The 6,827-nt window shown below is 49.5% G+C and overlaps 1 protein-coding gene across 2 annotated transcripts in view; it reads right to left on the bottom strand.

Annotated features, from left to right (window-relative positions):
* Positions 1 to 6,827, bottom strand: part of CPT1A (carnitine palmitoyltransferase 1A) — an 85,535-nt gene that overhangs the window by 59,197 nt on the left and 19,511 nt on the right. The gene's annotated exons all lie outside the window — the stretch shown is intronic.

Here is a 6,827-nt window from a genome sequence, read left to right as displayed (position 1 = left end):
CCCGCCTGGGCCTCCCAAAGTGCTGGCATTACAAGCGTGAGCCACTGCGCCCGGCCTGCGTGGCTGCTCTTTTGAGAAACTGTTCTAGGGTTTCAGAAAGACCCACAAAGACTCCACAAGTCAGATGCACAGATGCCTCAAGAATGGGTGCTCACAGATGGAGCGGGCCTCCTTCCTCGGGGGCAGCAGCTGAAGCAGAACATACCTGGGCAGCAGAACATGCCGGACGGATACCAGAGCCTGCATCCCCGACCCAAGCATAGCCCCTGGGGACAGCATCCCCTGCCCGCTGCAGAAAACGGCTCTGGGAAATCTGGTCCATTCTTCCTGTCCCCTTCACCCTGGCTCTGCAGCCTTCCTTCAGGCTCCTTGGCACAGCTGCTGAGCACAGCATGGCCCCCCCATCCCCTCCTGGACCCCCGGGGCGGTGGCTCCTGCCCTTCTCACGGTGCCACCTCCACCTCCTCCCAGTGCCACCTCCACCTCCTCCCAGGCTGCCTGCCACAAAGTACTAAATGAATAAGAAGCTAAGAGGAAAAACGATCAAGTACCACAATAAAAATTTAAAAACTCACGTGTCTGTATGTGGTGTGTGTGCTTGTGTGTGCATGTATGCGTGTGCTTGTGGTGTGTGTATGTACGTAAGGTGTGTGTGTGTGTATGGTGTGTGTGCATGTGGTGTGTGTGGTGTATATGCGTGGTGTGTGTGTGCATGTGTGGTGTATGTGTGTGTGGTGTGTGTGTACGTGTGTGGGTGTGTGGTGCATGTGTGTATGTGTATGTGTGTGTGGCATGTGTATGTGTGTGTGTGGTGTATGTGTATGTGCATATGGGTATGCATGTATATGTGGTATGTGGTGTGTGTGTATATTTGTGTGTGTGGTGTGTGTATATTTGTGTGCTTGGTGTGTGTATGTGTGTGTGGGGGGTGGAGGTGGGTGCGTGGGTGTGTGTGGTATGCGTATATGTGTGTGTGGTATGTGTATGTGTGTGTATGCGTGTGTATATTTGCGTGTGTGGTGTATGTGTGGTGTGTAGTCTGTGTGTTGTGGGGGGAGGATGTGGGTGTGGGTGCATGTGTGTTTGTGCGTGTGCGGGGTGGGTGTGTGTGGGTTGTGTGAGTATGTATGTGTGTGTGTGTTCTCACCACACGATGATTCTCCTGTTTTCACCCACTGATGGCGAGGTCAAAATCAGTGACTACCACAGTTTCAGAGATTCCCCCGTTACAGAAATCACCCTGGCTCAGTCCTTCACCAATCAGAACCAGAACACAGAACCACCTGCTGCTGGGAGGCACCCATCTGTCCATGCAACAAGTGTTTGCTGATGCCTCCAATGTGCTAACCGAGGAGAAGAGCTGGACACTGGCAGAAAAGGTCCCTCTGCCCTCCCACAACTCAGACGGAGCTAACAAGCAACACATAAGCAGCGCTTGGGTGATAGAAACGGAGGAGCCGAGGGGACCTCCGGGAGACAGGCCAAGAGAAGGAGCAACCATGGGACAAGCAGGATACAGCTGGAGGCAGGAAGGGCAGGTGGCTGGGGTCAAGGGCAAGTGGCTGGGGTCAAGGACAGGGTGTCTGGGGTCAGTGGCAAGATAGCTAACGTCAAGGGCAGAACAGCCGGGGTCAAGGGCAGGGTGTTGCGTCAAAGGCAGGGCAGTTGGGATCAAGGGCAGGGGGCCAAGTTTGGAGAGGAAGGCAGAGGCAGCCGGTGGGAGGTGGCAGGGTTTTGTGCTAGCAATGGAGAAGCATCCAAAGGCCTGGAAGAAGAAGGACCTGTCACTATTTCTGTTCTAAAGACCACTCTGGCTGCTGTATGGAGCACGGATGGGGACGTGGGAGCAGGACCAGTAAGAAGCTGAGGCCGTCTTCCAGGAAAATGCATGGGGCTGGCCCAGTCTGTCAGTGACAAGGACAGTGACAGTATGGACAATGACCCACATGAGACAGGCTGCAGAGGCACCTTGAGCTGCACGTGTTGATGAAATGGGCCCTCGGGCTCCTGGCTTGAGCCACCCACTCAGTGGAGCAGGGTACTGACACAGGACAGTCTCGGGGAGGGAAGGAGGCAGACGGGGGTGGAAGCTGAGAATTCATGCCTGGACCTGCTGCATGTGAAATGTCGCCCGGACATCTGGATGGAGATGCCACACACTGCCAGAGCGAGGGAGGGGCTGGGCCGGACGACACACCCGGGAGGTATCAGCACAGAACCTGAATGCAGTGGCAAAACAGCATACCACCAGCTATAATCTTAGCTTAGAGCAATTTGCAAAGCAATCGACAATATGTGTGGGCCAGGCATGGTGGCTCACACCTGTAACTCCAACACTTTGCGAGGTTGAGGTGGAGGATCGTTTCAGGGCAGGAATTCAAGGCCAGCCTGGCCAACATGGTGAAACCCCATCTCTACTAAAATACATAAAATTAGCCGGCGCATGCCTGTTAGTCCCAGCTACTCAGGCAGCTGAGGCAGGGGAATCGTTTGAACCTGGTAGACAGAGGTGCAGTGAGCTGAGATCACGCCACTGCACTCCAGTCTAGTGACAGAGTGAGACTCCATCTCAAAAAAAAAAAAAAAAAAAAAAACTCCCCTGGAGTCTCAAGGTTAACTCTTTTTGTTTGTTTGGTTGGTTGGCTGGTTTTTTTTTTTGAGATGGAGTCTCACTCTGTCGTCCAGCCTGGAATCCAATAGTGCCATCTCAGCTCACTGCACCCTCCACCTCCCGGGTTCAAGCGATTCTCATGCCTCAGCCTCCCGAGTAGCTGGGATTACAAGTGCCTGCCACCATGCCTGGTTAATTTTTGGTATTTTTAGTAGAGACGAGGTTTCACCATGTTGGTCAGACTGGTCTCGAACTGCTGAGCTCAAATGATCTGCCCGCCTCAGCTTCCCAAAGTGCTGGGATTACCGCTGTGAGTCACCTAGCCTAGCCTCAAGGTTAACTCTTAGCCCCCTTCCCCATCAAAGGCTTCGCAGTAACCAGGAGGCGAGCATCCAGGAAGAGGACTCTGCAGAGTCTGCACTGTGGCTAATACAGTCACACAGTGACCGGACAGGCCACCTCTGCATGACTGATAAGATCTCCTTGGATTCACACAGAACACAAAGGGATAATTCATGACAGTGGATTAAATATAGTGTCTGCAGCCAAGTCTCCAAAGGTATGTATCCCACGCTTGCTCAGAAATCTAACCTCTGATGGGAAGAGAGACTGGCAGTAATTACAGTGTCCTTTCCGGAGTGAAATGCCCTTGCAGAGCAATCTGAATTTCATGAAGGAGTTGTTTATTTTGACCGGTTCAGGGTAACCCTAAGAGTCCTAAATGCCCCTGCGATGCACTACTTGTTTTTCTACTTCTGCAGGAGCTGAGATAGGCTGTCCTGACCCAGCCTCTCCCTCTTTGAGTCATGAGCAGAAATTAGTGAACCCAGCAAGGCTGGAGGAGCTCCCTGTGCAAATGGAATGGGCACAAATCCCAGCCTGGGTTCCGGCCTGGATCAGCGGCCTTATGCTTAAAAACAGCAATACAGCCACACCTACAGCAGTCCCCACTCAGCTGTGGTTTGCACCATTTTTTGTTTTGTTTTGTTTTTTTGAGACAGAGTCTTGCTCTATTGCCCAGGCTAGAGTGCAGTGGCACAATCATGGCTCACTGCAGCCTCCACCCCCCAAGCTCAGGTGATCTTCCCACATCAGCCTCTCAAGTAGCTGGGACTACAGGCATGTACCACCATGTTCAGCTAATTTATGTATTTTTTTGTAGAGACAGGGTTTCACCACCTTGCCCAGACTAGTCTCAAGCGAACTCCTGGACTCAAGCGATCCACCTGTCTCAGCCTCCCAAAGTACTGGGATCATAGGCGTGAGCCCCCAAGCCTGGTGATTTTGCTTTGCTAGTTGGCCAGGCTGGTTTCAAACTCCTGACCTCAGGTGATCCGCCTGCCTTGACCTCCCAAAGTGCTGGGATTACAAGCATGAGCCTCTGCGCCCGGCCTTAATTTTTGTATTTTCAGTAGAGACGTGGTTTCACCATGTTGGCCAGGCTGGTCTCAAACTCCTAACTTCAGGTGACCCACCCGCCTCGGCCTTCCAAAGTGCTGGGATTACAGGCATGAGCCACCAAGCCCAACCCTCCTGCATACTTTAAATCATGTCTAAATTACTTACAATAACAAATACAATGTAAATGCTATGTAAATAGCGATGCTGTATTTTTCTTTCTTTTTTTAATTATTTGTTTATTTTATAAATTTTTACATAAAAGATTAAGATCTTTTAAATAAAGATGGGGTTTCACCATGATGGCCAGGCTGGCCTTGAACTCCTGACCTCAGGTGATCCACCCACCTCAGCCTCCCAAAGTGCTAGGATTACAGGTGTGAGCCACCGCACCCAGCTAATGCTATATTTTTCAATTTTGTATTATTTTTTGTTATTGTCTTGTCCCCTCCCCGGCCCCTGTCAAATATTTTCAATCCTTGGTTAGCTAATTCCACAGAAGCAGAACCTGAGGATACCAGGCTGACTGTATAGGTCTGGTAGTGTCCACAGATTCAGGCATTGACATGGGGTCCTGGAATGTATCCCTCAAGGATAAGGGGGGACCACTGTCAGTGTGAGACTGCCTCTTGTGGCTAACAGGGAGTGCCAATCTAAACCAGAGAAAAACACCCCTTCACACCCAGGATGGCTGGTATCCCAAAGATGGATGGCACAAGTGTTGGCAAGGACGTGGAGAAATCGGTGTTCTCATGCACGGCTGCTCAAACGGTGCAGCCACGTTGGCAAACAGTCTGTCCATTCCTCAAAAGGTTAAATACAGGGTTACTGGCCTGGTACCGTGGTTCACATGCATAATCCCAGCACTTTGGGAGGCAAGGTAGAAAGACTGCTTTAGGCCAGGAGTTCCAGACCAGCCTGGGCAATGTAGCAAGACCCTGTCTCTATATAATAAGCAAAAATAAAAATAAAAAATTGGGTCAGGCACCGTGGCTTACGCTTGTAATCCCAGCACTTAGCTGGGAGGATTGCTTTGGCTTAGGAGTTCGAGACCAGGTTGGGGAACATGGCAAGACCTCATCTCTACTAAAAACCAAGAAATTATCCAGGCATGGTGGTGCATCCCTGTAACTCTAGCAAGTTGGGAGGCTGAGGCAGGAGGATTGCTTAAGCCTAGGAGGTGGAGGCTGCAGTGAGCTGTGATTGCACCTGCACTCCAGCTGGGCAACAGAGGAGACCCTGTCTTTAAAAAAAAAAAAAAAAAAAAAAAAAAAAAAAAAAAAAAAAAAAAAAAAAAAAAAAACTGTATAAAAATAGACTTACCAGCCAGGCAGTGACTCACACCTGTAATCCCAGCACTTTGGGAGGCCTAGGTGGGTGGATCACCTGAGGTCGGGAGCTCAAGGCCACTATGACCAATATAGAGAAACCTTGTCTCTACTAAAAATACAAAATTAGCTGGACGTGGTTGCACGTGCCTGTAATTCCAGCTACTCAGGAGGCAGGAGGCTGAGACAGGAGAATCACTTGAATCCGGGAAGCAGAGGTTGCGGTGAGTGGAGATTGCACCATTGCACTCCAGCCTGGGTAACAAGAGAGAAACTCAGTCTCAAAAAAAAAAAAAAAAAAAAAAAAAAAAAAAAAAAAAAAAAAAAAAAAAAAAAAAAAAAAAAAAAAAAAAGTCCATTCAAAAGCTTGCACAGGAACATTCACAACAATATTATTCATGATAACCAAAAAGTGGTAACATGTTCTGCTGATGAATGAATATACACAGTGTGGTCCATCCATACCGTGGAATGGTATTCAGCAATGACAAGGGGTGGACCTCCCCCACCTGCTGCAGCACGGATGGCCCTGAAAACGTGATGCTGAGTGAAAGAAGCCACACTGAGGTCATATATTGCTGATTCTGTTTATTCCAAATGTCCAGAACAGGCGAATCTACAGACAGGAAGTACACTCGTGGTCACCGGGGCTTGGGGCAGATGGGAAGATCGGGAGGTGTGGGTAACGAGTAGGGTATCTTCTTAGGGAAATGAAGACATTCCAAAATTGATTGTGGTGATAGTTGCCCAACTCTGTGAATATACTAAAAACCACAGACAGCCTAGGCAACATAGCAAAACTGTCTCTGCAAAAAATACAAAAATTAGCTGAGTGCAGTGATGTGTGCTTGTAGTCCCAGCTGCTAGGGAGGCCGAGGAGGTGGGAGGATCGCTTGAGCCTGGGAGGTCAAAGCTGCAGTGAGCTGTGACTGCACCACTGCATTCCAGCCTGGGCAACAGAGCAAGACCCTGTCTCAAAACCCAAACAAACTCACTGAAGTGTACACTTTAGATGGGTGAATTTTATGGTATATGAATGTCTCAATAAAGCTGTTACCAAAATATACTATCTCAAGAAGTATTTTCTATTTAATGTCTATGCATACAACCATTCTCTCCTCAAATATATATTGGTGGGGGAGTGGATTTCTTATTCTTTTCTTCCGTATCCTGTCCACCATAGTGCTCTGGTCACATCAAGGAGTCATTCGGCAGCCATAAAAAAGAGAAATCAGGCCAGGCACGATGGCTCATGTCTGTAATCCCAGCACTTTGGGAGGCTGAAGTCGGCAGATCACCTGAGGTTGGGAGTTCCAGACCAGCCTGACCAACATGGAGAAATCCCATCTCTACTAAAAATACAAAATTAGCTGGGCATGGTGCTGCATGCCTGTAATCCCAGCTACTTGGGAGGCTGAGGCAGGAGAATCGCCTGAACCCGGGAGGCAGAGGTTGCGGTGAGCCGAGATCACGCCATTGCACTCCAGCAT

This window comes from Cebus imitator, unplaced genomic scaffold (assembly GCF_001604975.1).
Source record: "Cebus imitator isolate Cc_AM_T3 unplaced genomic scaffold, Cebus_imitator-1.0 Scaffold564, whole genome shotgun sequence".
Taxonomy (NCBI): Eukaryota; Metazoa; Chordata; class Mammalia; order Primates; family Cebidae; genus Cebus; species Cebus imitator.
This window is presented reverse-complemented; position numbering and strand designations above follow the sequence as displayed.